This window comes from Bos indicus, chromosome 19, assembly GCF_029378745.1.
Source record: "Bos indicus isolate NIAB-ARS_2022 breed Sahiwal x Tharparkar chromosome 19, NIAB-ARS_B.indTharparkar_mat_pri_1.0, whole genome shotgun sequence".
Taxonomy (NCBI): Eukaryota; Metazoa; Chordata; class Mammalia; order Artiodactyla; family Bovidae; genus Bos; species Bos indicus.
Window position 1 is genome coordinate 63,703,000 of NC_091778.1, and position 16,889 is coordinate 63,719,888.

A 16,889-nucleotide genomic window follows, 5' to 3' on the forward strand; every position below is an offset into this window, starting at 1 on the left:
ACGAGTTTTGCAAACTTAGTTCTTGAAAAAAACATCCAAAAGCCTAAAGATCTCATGTTTCAAATTAAACCTATTGTGTGAAATAGTGTCACAACTGTCTCTGCCGAGGAGGCCTCCTGACGGTCATATTGGACAGACACTCTCAGAGGCAGCGAGAAGGAACGTAGAAGTCCATGAAGACGCTCCCGCAAAGGAGGACTGAGACCAGAGGCTTCCTCCTCAGCTGGAAGCAAGGTCGCTGCAGCTTTCTGTCCTCTCTCTGCACTTCTCATCCTGCCTCTGGGAGGAGGGCCGTGTCAGCACGCCTGCTGACGCTCAGGAATGCTCAGAATAAAATGGAAACTCTGACTGCTCCCCATCGAAAGTGGTTTCAGATGCTCAAGCAGAAAAGAGAACAGATGGGTCCCCACCGCCACCAGCAGCCATACTGAAGAAAGCTGTTTTCAAGAAGAACATGACATTCACAGCTTCCCAAAGCACAGGGGTAACTGTGCTCAAGATGATGCGAGTGTTTGTATCAATGCAAAGCCGAGAACTTCTCAAGTCGCCTAACAAACGAGAATGTGAAACTCTGACAGTGCCTTCCACTTGGGGGTTGTGTCCAGGTGCCCAGGCGTGTCCCCATGGGCTGCAGCATGCCACGCCTCCCTGTTCCTCACCATCTCCTGAAGTTTGCCCAAGTGCATATTCATTGCATTGGTGATGCCATCAAACCATCCCATTCTCTGCTGCCCCCTTCTCCTCCTGCCTTCAATCTTTCCTAGCATCATGGTCTTTTCCAACGAGTCGGCTCTTTGCATCAGGTGGCCAAAGTACTGGAGCTTTAGCTTCAGCATCAGTCCTTCCAATGAATATTCAGGGTTGATTTCCTTTAAGATTGACTGGTTTGATCTTCTTGTAGTCCAAGGGACTCTCAGGAGTCTTCTCTGGCACCATTAGTTCAGTTCAGTCACTCAGTTGTGTCCGACTCTTTGCGACCCCATAAAGCGGAGCACGTCAGGCCTCCCTGTCCATCACCAACTCCTGGAGTTCACCCAAACTCATGTCCATCGAGTCGGTAATGCCATCCAGACATCTCATCCTCTGTCGTCCCCTTCTCCTCCTGCCCCCAATCCCTCCCAGCATCAGGGTCTTTTCAAATGAGTCAACTCTTCCCATGAGGTGGCCAAAGTATTGGAGCTTCAGCTTTAGCATCAGTCCTTCCAATGAACACCTAGGACTGATCTCTCCTTTTAGAATGGACTGGTTGGATCTCCTTGCAGTCCAAGGGACTCTCAAGAGTCTTCTCCAACACCACAGTTCAAAACCATCAATACTTTGGTGCTCAGCCTTCTTCACAGTTCAACTCTCAAATCCATATATGACCACTGGAAAAACCACAGCCTTGACTAGACGTACCTTTGTTGGCAAAGTAATGTCTCTGATTTTCAACATTCTATCTAGGTTGGTCATAACTTTCCTTCCAAGGAGTAAGCGTCTTTTAATTTCATGGCTGCAATCACCATCTGCAGTGATTTTGGAGCCCCCCAAAATAAAGTCTGACACTGTTTCCCCATCTATTTGCCATAAAGTGATGGGACCGGATGCCATGATCTTTGTTTTCTGATTGTTAAGCTTTAAGCCAACTTTTTCACTCTCCTCTTTCACTTTCATCAAGAGGCTTTTTAGTTCCTCTTCACTTTCTGCCATAGGGGTGGTGTCATCTGCACATCTGAGGTTCTTGATATTTCTCCCGGAAATCTTGATTCCAGCTTGTGTTTCTTCCAGCCCAGCATTTCTCATGATGTACTCTGCATAGAAGTTAAATAAGCAGGGTGACAATATACAGCCTTGACGTACTCCTTTTCCTATTTGGAACCAGTCTGTTGTTCCATGTCCAGTTCTAACCATTGCTTCCTGACCTGCATATAGGTTTCCTACTTACTTATCCATAATTTCCAACTTCAAACATAATGGCACAATTTTCAAGAAAACCAAACTATTATATCCCCATTAACTACTTAGAAAATCATTAAAATGAAATATGTTAAATATATAATAAATGTATGTTCACATCACAGCCAAACCTGCATGACAAGTGACTTCCCATTAGGGGTGTCACCAAACTTTTCCTGCTGCACAGGGAGTCTCTCCTCAATAATAACTTCAAACCCCACTACCAAGCAAAGCTACCTGATCACTCACAATAGAGCGAATTATGGAGCAATTAACTCCCAGGTAAAGAACTTGAAATGTTTCTAATTATAATCACACAGCACCCCTTCACAGAGAAAAGGCAAATCAAAGAATCAGACATCAAACGGCCGTTAGGTCTTTCAATACAGACCATTTCCAGACCTGGTTTACTCCACACGAAACCTCGTCTGCAGTGTTTTCACTTTTCACTAAGAATAGAGATATATGGTTCAGATTACTCCAGGTCTCTTCAAAGTGCCTTGACATTTGTGTATTCCACACCTAACAGGAGTAAATTTTATATCAAGCAATAAAAACTAGAGGCTCCAAATGTTAACAAAGCCTCCAATTTTCAAATTCTCTTGTTAAATTTCATGACCTCAAACTTGGGGGACTATGACTTAGGGAAGGAATAAAGGAAATCCGGTGAGGAAGTAGAAGCAGGTTTTTCTTGCAGATGGAAATGTCTGGCACTCACTCATCTGTGTTTACTATGTCTGACACAATCCTTCTTGCAGAAAGCTGGTCGGTGTGCTGCTAACCTCATGACGTGGACGTGAACACGTCCCCAGGTGGAGGTTAACTGTAGAGACTGAGACTGGAGTTGCCAGGGTAGAAATGGCGCCAGTGTCACGGTATTAGAGACAGGGCCCTGGAGGCAGACAAGGCGATGGAGAGCAAGGACAGCGCTTCCCATGTGCTCCGTGAACAGTGTCGAGAATCTTTAAAGGAAGGATAAAAGCTCAGGAGGAGCCGGCTGTGCTCTATTATATTAATAAAGCATATCTCACTGGTGTGAAAAATCAAAGAACACTCATGGCAACAGAGAATATGATGATTTTCTGGAGTTAAAAAAAACCATTTGGGAGATCTGAGTCAGCCTTTGATTTACTTATTAATTTTGCAGAAAGCTAACAGTGCTGTGCAGCTCAGGAGGTCACACAGCTCCACGTGGCGAGCTGTCCTCTTGAAAAAGAGGCAAAGACCACAGAGCAAGCTGAGATCAAGGACTTTAAAAAAAAAATCAAGTTTCAAGGTCACAAGAAGGTCACTACATGTTTAGGTTTTACTCACACAAACTAATCTATAATTGAATCTACACCAAATTACAATAATTGATTCCAAAAATGATGCCAACTTGCCAAAAGTTGTTTTCATTAGGCAAGGATAAAATGGATGGGAGGGTGTATATTACATTTCAAAAAGAATTCTATCAGAAATATGTTAAGAACAGTTTTCTTCTTCATACACAAAGTGACATCTGGCTACCATCTCCTGAATAGACTCTCTTAAATACTTACCAACATACCTACAAAAAGAAAGCGGAAAAATACTTTAAAAATCCCAATAACAAGAACTGAGATGGACAAAGTACTCGGTGAAAAAACTTGAGAGGAACCTCCAATAAATACAGAGCAAACGGAAGCGGATTCTTAAAAAACCACGACGACAAGCTATACAGGTCCACCTGAGAGCAGACGTAAACTGGTCTCAGGAAACAGAAGCTTTGATAAACGAGGAAGGAAGAACCTTCCTTCCTCAGGTCAAAGATTCTGTGTCTAAAAAAAAAATAAAATATTTTGGTAGCTGGGATTCCTCCCCAAACAGGGAGCTGCACAGAAACACGTCCTGATGCTTTGTACATATGCTTTATACATACGCATTCAGAGCCAGGAACTCCCAGAAGACGTCCAGACTGGGATGATGCTTTATACACATGCATTCAGAGCCAGGAACTCCCAGAAGCGTCCAGACTAGGAGTAAAGGACAAATGGTGATGCACGGTGCGGAGAAGACTGTGATCTCCATGAAGAAAGTGACATGGGTGGACACGAAAAGAGACACTCAAATTCAAAACGTACTGAGAACGACGGATTCACATGCGTTCAGAAAAGCAGATACTCATCATACAGGTTATGAAAAAGTATCTCATCAGTACAGCGAAGTTTCTCTAGATGATATTTCCCCAGAAACTTGGAACTTCACTGGCAGCTGACAAATAATCTCTGTCTACCCACTTGCATATCTCTAAGAGAGCATGGAAGATATGCATGGCGACATGGAGCAGAGGCGACTCATACCCAGACACGTAGCGCACCACTGTCAGATGGCGGCCACAAAAGTGGAAATGCACGCGTGTGCTCAATAAATAAATCGTCAGGACGAAACAAAATGTACCCTGCTCAAAGCTGAGGAACAATGCAGACAAAGATCAATTAGAATCTGAAAGCTACTGCAGAAGCCAGGAATAGAACCGGGAAAGAAAACATTCTAGACACACAGAAGAAAAACCTATTGATATAATATCCAGAAGAAAATATCAGAAAAACTGTGACATATTGGAAAGGTAGATGACCGTCTTAATGATATAGGGAGTAAAGCCTTAAGAATTAGCTAAGATTTAACATATCAGTAATATTTAAAATGAGGAATGATTAAGATGAAAAGGGATTTAAAAAGAAAAATTTAGAGCACAGTAACATTTCATAATAAAAATAAAAGAGAGAAGAAATGTAGGTACAGAAAATAAAATCAATAATGCTATAAACCATCTTAAACACATACTCAGAGGCCAAAAAAACTGATGAAAAATATAGTAAAGAAAATCATAAAATGAAGGGATGATAAACGATTTTTTAAATGGATGTGGAAAGAAGTGTTAAAAAATAACTCAATAAAGATGTTGAACAGAAGAGTTTGGACTATAACAGACATCTCTGGGCCAGAGATAAAGATGTGAGATTTACTAAATGCATGGTACTTGAAGCTTTATGAGATCACTTCAGAAGTGGGCATATATACAAAGAGATGGTCTAGGGTTGAACCCAGGTAACTTTGAAACATGGAATCCTGGTGGGAAAGGAGGACTCAGTTCAAAGGAGATTGAAAAAGAGCCTCCAATCAAGTAGGGAGAAAACCATTGGATGCGTCTGGCACCACGCAAGCACAGAGAGGACAGGGCTTCAGGAAGGAGAAAAGCACTTACGAGAGAGGGCATCGATGAGGACCCAGAAGGCCCCACTGCCTGCAGACACACGGATTGCACAGCCGCAGAGCGAGTCACTCTAAAGAAATCCAGAAACGAGCTGAGCAGCTCCTACACAATGCCAGGCTCTGGCTGCAGCAGGCCTTGCTTTTACAAGCCCCACAGGACTGCAGTCCTTAACGGGCACAGGGACAGTGGGCCCGCGGTGACACACCTGGGCCGTGTCCAGGGGAGCAGGATACACACTCCTGCCATAGACCCCCCCCACTCTCCACTGCCAGCTGCTCCCTGCGGAGCATAGGGTTTGCACTCCACAGACACACAAGAGATAAGGAGAAAGGAGTCACGGCAGACCACTACAGACAGTCATCAAATCACAAAGGAAGACAGCATGAGAGGAATAAATGAACAAAGGAATTACAAAACAGCCAGAAAACTTTAAAAATGGCAGCAGTAAATCCATAACTGTCACTAACTACTTTAATGGAAATGGATTAGATACTCTAATGTAAATAAAGACAGTGGCCGTATGAATTAGGATTAAGAAAACAAAACAGACTCAACTATATGCTGCCTATAACTAAGCCTACAAGAGATTCACTTCAGCTTCAAGTACACATAGTCTGAAAGTAGAGGGATAAAAGAAGATAATCCACAGCAAATGGAAACCAAAATCCAGCAGAAGCAGATGCACTTTATCACACTCAAGAGACCTGAAGCCAACAGCTGTAACAAGAGACAAAGAAGGCCCTCATACAATGATAAAAGGGCCAACTGATTAAAAGAATGCAGCACTAGTAAACACTTATGCACCTAACACAGGAGGAAGAAATATATAATACGTATATATTAACAGACCTGAAGAGAGAAACAGACAATCAAATAACAGCAGGGATATCAACCCCACTTTCAACAGTGGATAGACCAGCCAGCGAGAAAGCTGGTAAGGAGACTCTGCACTGAACTATGCATTGGACCAGATGCACCTACGAGAAAGCCGGTAAGGAGACTCTGCACTTGAACTATGCATTAGACCAGATGCACCTAAGGGACACTCCACTCAATCAGAACCGCTGGATCGTATCGTAGTTCACTTTTTAATTTTTGAGAAACCTCCGTACTGTTTTTCATAGTGGATGTTCCAATTTACATCCCAACCAATATTTCATGAGAGTTCCCTTTAATCCACATCCTCACCAACACTTGTTTGTTTCTTGTCTTTATAATAACTGCCATGCTAACAAGTGTGGGGTGATATCTCACTGCAGTTTTCTAAAAACCAAAACAAACCAACAAAACAGAACAAATAGAAATAAACTTCACAGATAAGAGAAGAAACCAGAGGCTGGCAGAGGAGACAGGAGTGAGGGGATGGAAGGAACAGGTGAAGGGGATGAAGAGGAACGAGTGCAGTTATGAGCGGTGAGTCGTGGGGATGTCACGAACACCTCAGGGCACACCCTCAGTAACGCTGCAGTGACTGTGTGGTGATAGACGGTATAGACAACGTGGTGACCATTTGTGATGTGTTGTTGTTGTTCAGTCGCTCAGTTGTGTCCGACTCTTTGTGACCCCATGGACTGCAGCACACCAGGCCTCCCTATCCTTCACCAACTCCTGGAGTTCACTCAAACCCATGTCCATTGAGTTGGTGATGCCATCCAGCCATCTCATCCTCTGTTGTCCCCTTCTCCTCCTGCCCCCAATCCCTCCCAGCATCAGGGTCTTTTCCAATGAGTCAGTTCTTCACATCAGGTGGCCAAAGTATTGGAGCTTCAGCTTTAGCATCAGTCCTTCCAATGAATATCAGGACTGATCTCCTTTAGGATGGACTGGTTGGATCTCCTTGCTGTCCAAGGGACTCTCAAGAGTCTTCAACACCACAGCCCAAAAGCATCAATTCTTGGGCATTCAGTCTTCTTTATGATCCAACTCTCACATCCATACATGAGTACTGGGAAAACCATAGCTTTGACTAGACGGACCTTTGATGGCAAAATGATGTCTCTGCTTTTTAATATGCTACCTAGGTTTGTCATAGCTTTTCTTCCAAGGAGCAAGTGTCATTTAATTTTGTGGCTGCAGTCACCATCTGCAGTCATTTGGAGCCCAAGAAAATAAAATCTGTCACTGTTTCCATTGTTTCCCCATGTATTTGCCATGAAATGATGGAACCGGGTGCCATGATCTTCGTTTTTTGAATGTTGTAATGTATAAAAATGTATAAAAATGTCAAATATTACATGTTACACTTGAAACTAATAATCATGTAAATGAATCATACTTCAATAAAATAATAAAATGGCAAAACAGTAGATAGTTCTATTTAATGTGACCATAAACGATTTTGATTTTTTTATCTGTGCTCTTCTGTAATTTTACAACTCTCTACAGAAGCATGTACTAGTTTGTGATAAAAATAAAGCTAAAGAACAGATACTTTGAAAAGTATTCTCATTGCACAATGTTGGCAACCAGAGTTCACCCTCCAAGGACCTTGGGTGGGTTCACTTGAACAGAAGTCTTCTGTTACAATAGTAGGAAAAGAAGCATTTCTTTTTTAGATTAGCCCAGAACTGAAGTGGCAGTGACATATAATAAACTTCTTAAATAACTCAACTATAAAATAATTTACCAATTTCTGGTTACATTTAATCCAGCTTTGACATAATTAATTTAATTTTAGCTATATAAAATCTAAAATGATTTCATGCATTTCAAATAATATCTTCCTGCTCTCCAACTTTATATAATATCTAGGTTTTTAATGGTAACATTATAGGTAAATATGAAAATGATATATTTTAATTGAAAATGCATTATAAACTGTATCTGTTCTTAATTTTAGTAATAATAATAAAAGAAAAAATACTGAATATTTACAAATTTAATCGGTCTTTATACATTCTTCATTAAGGGCTTCCCTGGTAGCTCAATCAGTAAAGAAATTGCCTGAAGTGCAGAAGACCCAGGTTCAGTCCCTGGGTCAGGAAGATCCCCTGGAGAAGGAAACGGCAACCCAGTATTCTTGCCTGGAAAATCCTATGGACAGAGGAGCCTGGTGGGCTACAGTCGATGGGGCAAAAAGAGTGGGACACGGTTTGGTGACTAAACCACCATGCCTTGGTTTAAACCGACACCACATCTTCTTTAATAAGTACCATAAAACAAAAGAAAAAAACTGAAAATCTACAAACTTAATCAGTCTTTGAATTTATATATTCTTGGTTAAAACCAACACCATTCACGCTATTTTGATATTGCAGTAGAATCTGTTTTTAGTTACTCCTCCAAGAAAACTTTAAAAAGTAAAAGTCTTGTTTTCTACACAGAATAAAATGTCTTATCAAGGTGACCCTGTAAAAATGTTTTCATTCACTTAAAAGGCATAGAAATCTTCAGACTGAGTATTCAAGTTTGCAGGTTTCCTTTAGCTTCTTTCTAGATAGCTCCTTGATTCTATTTTTTTTTTCTATTTTAAAGTATATATCACTATTAATTCTTAGAGATTTTTTTTTAAAAAACCAAACTTACAAACAAAATGACGAAGCCACAGCTTCTCACTTCAGCAATATAGAAAACTAAATTTGGAATTATACTATTCAGCCGTACTTTAAAATCCCTACACAAGACTGGATTTAAACAAGCTCTGCCTTTCTACCAAAATTCAAACTTCCAGCCTCTGGGGCAAACTGCAAAACTACCTGCTTTGAATGTATCTTTATCCAGATTTTTGCAGTAAGCCTTGTTCAAATGAAAAACAAACATCATCAGCATGTAGTCCACTTCTTTGAATAATCACAAGATTGTTTAGTATTCCATTTAAATCTTCTTTAAGATTAGTCTCCAGCAAATAAAAGTACAAAAACACTGCCATTATAACACTGCAGTTTTACTATCTTTACTAGGCATGCTTATTTGAAGATTAATCCCTGTTCCTACTAATATTATAAATGTTGATTTATGACAACACACACACAATCAGAGATAAACGAAGGCGATTTAAAAGAACCTTATAGGAAAGCTTTTCCATCCGTGTTTAAAAATATAACTTTAGGGTAGTCTACTTCCCACTGTAAGGAGAGATTATGAATCTATGTATATTGAGAAAGTAAACACTGTGTCTTTATAAAGCCATATGTCAGTGTGTTGGAAAAATAACACCCCAAAACTATTTAATAAAAAACAAAACTATAGATAAAGCCAGGCAAAAAGAACAGGTGCTGTTCATTTTTGTATAAGAATAACTTTCAATAAACCAGATGGTGAACATTTGCTGAACATCACTAGCATTGCGAGTTGGCTTCAAAACAGGTCAAATTAAAAATATAATTCAAGAACACTGTGAATCATTTTAGAAAACATCAGGAATTTTTTCTAACAGTTCTGTGTGCAAGTGAAATTGTACTTGTGGGTAATGGTACATGAAAATGAAATTATGCATTTTCTATAAAGGCCAATTATCAATAACAGAAATCCATTATGGGAGGGAGGAATATCTGTGAAAATCAAGACTATGGTAAAATTAGCCCTTAAGACGTTTTCACATTCTTTCCTCGCTCTAATACTAGCTCAATTTTAGTCACTCCGTCACCAGCTAACGGGTCCATGAACCAGATCCCCTGTGTCTTAGATCCTCCTACACAGAGTTGATACACTGCGTTTTCAGAATCAGAGGTTCAAACCTCCACCAGGGTGAAGTAAAAGTGAGCAAATCCTCCAACAGCTCCCCTCTGGTGCCAAACCAACCCGAACCCTCCAGCTTCAGTCAGCTCTGTGACAATGCCACTGCAGTCTAAAGGCACACGCTCCCGGGAGCTGCGTCGTACTCGGCACAACCTGAAAACTGGAGGGAGGTAAATAACTGGGAATAAGCACGTTCCTCACAGCACAGCTACTAACATCCGAAACGTAGAAACTGCTCAAATGGATACTGACAGTAGAATGGATGAATATATGCTCACTTTGAAATTCTCTTCCACAAATGAGAATAAAAATAGAACTACAATCTGATCTAGCAATTCCACTCCTGGGTACACAGAAAAAGCGAAAACACACATACACCCCAGTGTGCATAGCAGCACTCTTTACAATACCCAAGACACGGGAACAACCCAAGGGCCCATCAACAGATGATGAGTGGATGAGGAAGATGTGGCAACGGAGTACTACTCAGCCACTAAAAAGAACGATATTCTGCCATTTACAGCAACATGGCAGGATCTGGAGAATATTATGCTTAGTGAAATCAGTCAGAGAAAGACAAACACTGTATGACCTCACTTATATGTGGAATCTAAAAAATAATACAGATGAACACATATGCAAAACAGAGACAGACTTTCAGATAGAGGAAACAGACTTGTCCTTAGTGAAGGGGAGAAGAGAAGGGGAGGGGAGAATGAGGGGCATGGGATTAAGAGACACAAACTAGTATGTATGAAGTAGGTAAGCAACAAGGATACAGGGGTAGCGCAGGAAATCACAGCCCTCATCTCCTAATAACTTATGGTGGGGGATAATCTGCAAAAACACAAGTCGCTAGGCTGTACAACCCAAACTAACAAAATACTGTAGATCAACTAAGCTTTTTTTTTAAATGGAGGCTTCATTTCATAGCCATGCTTATTTCATTTTTTAAATTTTAAATAACACATTGTTAGACATTTATTTAAAATAATTTTATACAGACTTAAAAGCTATTATGTAAATAAAGGTATAATAAATTGAATAAATTTATTTACTCTTAATATTGAAAATGACATAGTGTAGACATATCAACCACCTATAATTAAAATCTTTAAACAATGCAATTAGTTTTTAAATTTTACGGGAGTAGGGTTGACCACCATGTCTGCGTGTCTTTTGTTCTTCTCTAACTCTTCTCTGTGTCAGCGAAGCCTGCTTCCATTCAGTGCTTGACCGTGTGGTACTCTTGGGGACTCCAGGGCACGCGGTTGGCGGGCACGCCTGGACTCCTGCTGGTGGCCAGCGCTGGGAGGGCCTCTGCCTTCCTCCGGGTAGCTGGAGTTCTCCCCAGGGCCTCGTAGCCAGTGGCCAGAGCCTTACTCTCTTGGGACTGATAACCACTGCACAGTCACCTGCTCTGACACTAAGAATCACAATATGTGAGCTACAACCAGAGGCAAGTTTACAAGAAAGACTGACAAAAGAAAAGCGCAAAGTGAATCTATGAGTCACCTGTGAACTGTCACAGGAAGAAAACTTAGAGCATATCTAAAATGTAATATCATCTTTCATGGAAAATATCTCATACTTTCATTAAAAATATCCTAATTTGACACTTATTAGAAAGCTGTATTTCCTAGTCTGTATTCTATTGGCCTCCGAATAACCACTCCTAAAATTCTGTGGCAGGGTGTCCTTCCACTCTAAAAAATAAAAAATAGACTATCAACCTTATCATCTGTCCATTTATTATAAGAAAGACACAAAAGGTTTTTCCAGTCGAAACCCCGAGACACTACTTGTTGTTGTTCAGTCACTCAGTCAGGTTTGACTCTTCGTGACCCCACGGACTGCAGCACACCAAGCCTCCCTGTCCTTCACCATCTCCCAGAGCTTACTCAAACTCATGTCTATTGAGTCAGTGATGTCATCCAACCATCTCATCCTCTATCGTCGCCTTCTTCTCCCGCCCTCAATCCTTCCCAGCATCAGGGTCTTTTCAAATGAGACAGTTCTTCGCATCAGGTGTCCGAAGTATTGGAGCTTCAGCTTCAGGATCAGTCCTTCCAATGAATATTCAGGGTGGATTTCCTTTAGGATTCACTGGTTGGATCTCCTTGCAGTCCAAGGGACTCTCAAGAGTCTTCTCCAACACCACAGTTCAAAAGCATCAATTGTTCGGCATTCAGTCTTCTTTATGGTCCAACTCACACATCCATACATGACCACTGGAAAAACCACAGCTTTGACTATACGGACCTTTGTTGGAAAAGTGTGCCTCTGCTTTTTAATATGCTGTCTAGGTTGGTCATAGCTTTTCTTCCAATGAGCAAGCATCTTTTAATTTCATGGCTGCAGTCACCATCTGCAGAGATTTTGGAGCCCCAAAAAATAAATGTCACTGTTTCCATTTGCCATGAAGTAATGGGACTGGATGCCATGACCTTAGTTTTTTGAATGTTGAGTTTTAAGCCAGCCTTTTCACTCTCCTCTATCACCTTCATCAAGAGGCCCAGATACTTAGAGCTCATGTATTTCCAGAGACTGTGTTCACAGCCTGCCCTATCCCATGCTGACTGAGGGATTTGCAGCAAGCTGAAAGTCCTCAAGACTCTGAGGAGTTTCTGGACATGCTGATTTTAGAAAATGCAAAATGTAGAGAAAAATTTTTAAATCCCATATTCTCAACAATTAAGGATAACCATCATTAATGTTTATAATTCTTCCTTCAAAAATCTTCACTGGTTTCTTTTGTCTTTACCGTTGTTTTAAGCTACCAAAGTACCATACTATAGTCTCATGGGCAAAGATTCAAACTATACTGAAACATAAAGAGGAAAACATGAGCATCAACCCACACACTCAAGTACATATGCATTCCCAGGTTGCTTTCAGTGCATTTACACACACACACACACACACAGAATCTGCTTTCTAAATGCAACCTTGTATCAAAGGTAAAAGGTCAGACCATTAACCTGGAAGGAACATATTGGGCTACACCCTCAGGTCTCCACAAAATGCAAAAGCACATCTTAACACTGTGATGTCAGCTTTTACTGAGGGTCATAATGAGAAGTGGCCAGTTAGCATTTTCTGCAAAATAACGTATGGAAGATCTTGTACCTTATTATTTATTCTGTTTGGTCAGGAAAAAAAAAGTCAATCATGATATTATCCTTCTAAAATTTGGTGCCATGAGGAGTCTTCTGGGGATGATGAGAATCTTCTAAAACTGAACTATAGTGATCGCTGCACAACTCTGAATTTCTAAATGTCAGTGAGCTATATGGTGAAACTAAGCAAATTCTATGGGATGAGAATTAGACTTCAATAAAGCTGTTGGAAGGAATGATGCTAAAGCTGAAACTCCAGTACTTTGGCCACCTCATGCGAAGAGTTGACTCATTGGAAAAGACTCTGATGCTGGGAGGGATTGGGGGCAGGAGGAGAAGGGGACGACACAGGATGAGATGGCTGGATGGCATCACTGACTCGATGGACGTGAGTCTGAGTGAACTCCGGGAGTTGGTGTTGGACAGGGAGGCCTGGCGTGCTGCAATTCATGGGGTCGCAAAGAGTTGGACACGACTGAGCGACTGATCTGATTTGATCTGATCTGAAAGCTGTTAAAAAAAAAAACGTGCCAGGGTAAGATCACCTCTTCTGACGAACTTGTCTGTCCCCTGCATAAGATAGAGAGAGAGAAAGTGTAAGAGCTGACACACACAGCAGACACTGCTGGAGGTGCCCTGCAGGAACTGTCCCAAGCCTCTTCACAGCCTCAGGAGGAAGGTCACGTGACGGAGGTAAAGACTGAGCACACAGATGGAGCCCCAGGCCCGGCATCACAGGCTGGTAGCCTGAGCTGGAGCCTGGACCCACGAGAGCTGGAGCCGGAGCCCACACTCTTACACGAAGCTCGAGTGCCTCCCCAAACCACCTGAAACAGTTCCGGTCAAGGTGGATTTGGAATTTCAATCCAGAAACAATTTCATCTCATTGCATACCCATCCGACTTTATATGCTTACATTACACTTTAATTTCAATCATATGTTAATTTCTATTTATACTGTAAGCCATTTCAGTCTGTTTTAGAAATACAGATATTTTATTTGCTGTTTCTTGTAGTAAGTTCACTGTATCTCTATATTATAAACACAGGAAATATTCACTTGCTGAAGTAACCTCTAAAAAAAAAAAATCACTCATTTATTTTCCTGCCTTCACCATTATGTAAGTGGAATCAGCCTTACAAAATATCAGTAACATGCTAAAAAAAAAAAAAATTCTAGATAGAAACCCCAGGATGAAAATAACATTTTGTATTTAAATCCCTAAGACAGATTTTCTCCAAAAGGAAGAGCTGAATAGCTTTAAAGACATTCTACTGGGTCAGCCTCTGGAAGAAAACACTGATTTTCATTCTGCATACATGAACAGAGGAAAAAACCCCTCAAAGAGGAGCACGGCGCACTATGAGCATCCTGTCGACGGGAAGCCGCAAAGGGAGCCAGGTGAGCAGCAAGCGGCAGGGGCCCTCGGGCGGCCGCGCTCTGCAAGGACGTCGTGGACTCAGAGGGTCAAGCAGACTGCTTCTGGGTTGCCTATAATTCTTCCCCTAACTCCTGAAATAGCGACAGAAACACTGCGTTTCCCCCTATTACAAAATTTCTACTTTTACAAACAACGCAGGAATCCCAGCAATGCATTGCTCAGGAGGAGGCAAAATACCTATTTCACACTGCTGTGAAAAGAAGGTCAGGAATGTCTCCTGTTAAGCTAAGCGGGGAAACCACACCGACAATCCCCCAGGGTCTCTGTGAAAGCCCCCCGTGCTCTGTGGGCGCCAACGTGCAGTACCCTGCACGCGGCACTGACAGATGGAAACAGTGCTTCAGTTGAATAAGGGCTTGCTTCCCGTAGGGCCGTTCACAACCACAGCATCTGAGGCCCTACGTCATGTGTTCTGGTGAAATCACCACCACTCGCTTTCAGCACTAAAAATCTGAAAGTTGAGATATATTAGTGTCAGAGTAGAAATACTTATGTTTACAACCGACAACACAAAAAAAGTTAGAATGGGTCAGAATAAACCTGTTTGAAGCAGTTCTGCATTTTACTGCCACAGAGGACTCTGCAAAAGCTATCAGCCAAGAAGATGGCTTCGGAGGCTTCACAGACTGCTTTAGGACAGTCAATTGATACGAGGTCTCAGAACAGCGCTCTGTTATTTCTACAGCACCCAAAACTTAGAAACAAAATGTGGTACACGTACTGATACCTACATGCGTTGTTCATAGCTGTTAACTCCTCCAAAAAAAATTTCAAAAGCATACTTTGTGTTAGTCTTTTGAAGAGTTACACCAATTATTTTGTTACCTATGGTAATTTTCCATTCATAACTTAGTTTCTCATTTGGTTTAATTATTTATCTTTGAAAAATGAACACATACAACTCATACCATTTATAGTTTCAGATACTTTTTAGTTACAAGGGGCTATAAAATATTTTCTGCATCAAAAATGAAATAGAAAGCAAAAAAAATGTTTAGGATATGCGTTGAATAAAAGTTGTAGGTAGTAGGAGAGTAAATTTAAACTTTCTTTTCTGAAAACCACGGACAAGCAGGCCAATCAGCTTTCGGAGCTGCATTTACAGTAGGTGCCAGCTCCAAATCAGGGCCGCTCTTCACTCCCACGGAGGCTGAAGTGTCGCCTGAGCTCCGAACCCGAGACTGAGTTGAACACATGCACCATGCTTCCAGGAGCCTATTAATTCCCATGTTGTCTCCAACTCTGACAGCCTCTTCTGTACATTCAACATGCACAGAGGAAAGCAACTCTACTGAGTGAAAGAATGGATGGATGGATGGATGGATGGATGCCACCACATTCTAAAGATCAGATTTTTCACCTTTGTGTATATTTATATTATGGAAAAAATTGTTAATAATCATGACAAATTTCCATATCATACACCTCTCTTCTAGAAAAATGCAGCTGTCTCTGGACCCACTGGGTCTAACACTATTCTTGGACTGAAAAGCAGCAGCAGTTGCCCCCAGAATATTCTCCTTCAGGGAAATAGCCAGGTTGTGCTGTTTGCTCTGACGTGCAAACCCCACAATAAACTACTCTCCTACTTCAGATCAGATTACTCCCATTGAGGTCACACACACATTTAGTGGAAGTAAAGACATCTTCTACAAGGGGAATGGAAGACACAGATCCACAAGGAACATTATTAACAATCTAAACTAGCTTTCTTTAACTCCAAGTAAAACTTCGCGTTTTAGTTAACACCTTGAAGCCTTAAATAGATTATGTCGTCTATTGAAACTATGGCGACTTCCGGATTTTTTCACAGTGAAAATGAAAAGATCACACTATTGCACTTATGTCAACAACTTGATACTTAACAATGCTACGGCCCTCAAATGCCCATGCCAGACTAGAAAATTGTTAAGAACAGGGCTGTGTCTTGAGCTATAGCTTCTAAACCTTCCATTTCTTTTCACATGATACTACAAAATATAGACATTGTAGGTAATAAAAAAATATTTGTTGATTTACTGTTACTTGAAGGAATCATCTCTTCCTTTATGGATATAAAATAAATGCACATCAACAAACTAATAGAAAAAGTGTAAAGAAGTCACAGGAGAGACAAAGTAGAACAAAACAGAAAGGAACACATGGAGCCTTGAATAAAGAAGGTTGTGACTCAACATTTTGAGGAGGAAAACAATGAATTAAGGAGGGATAAGGGAGGACATCTCGTCCACAAGCAAGATGCCCTCGCTGTGCTGACATTCAAGTTGGCGCAGAAGCATGGTTATCTGACAATGCATGATGAACGTCACAGCTCTCCTCTGAGCTCGTCTGACTCCCACGTGGGGACGTGGGGTCCGGGTACAGAAGAGACACTGGCACCCTGTGAGGCCCAGCACACGGCTCGCTGCACCAACAGGCAGGCGACGGCCGTGCGACCCTCCCAGGGAGAACCTGACACCCTCTGTGACCCTGGACATTCTT

At 41.4% G+C, this 16,889-nt stretch overlaps 1 protein-coding gene across 3 annotated transcripts in view; it reads right to left on the bottom strand.

Annotated features, from left to right (window-relative positions):
- CEP112 (centrosomal protein 112) overlaps positions 1 to 16,889 on the bottom strand; it is a 322,059-nt gene that overhangs the window by 210,178 nt on the left and 94,992 nt on the right. The window lies entirely within an intron of this gene.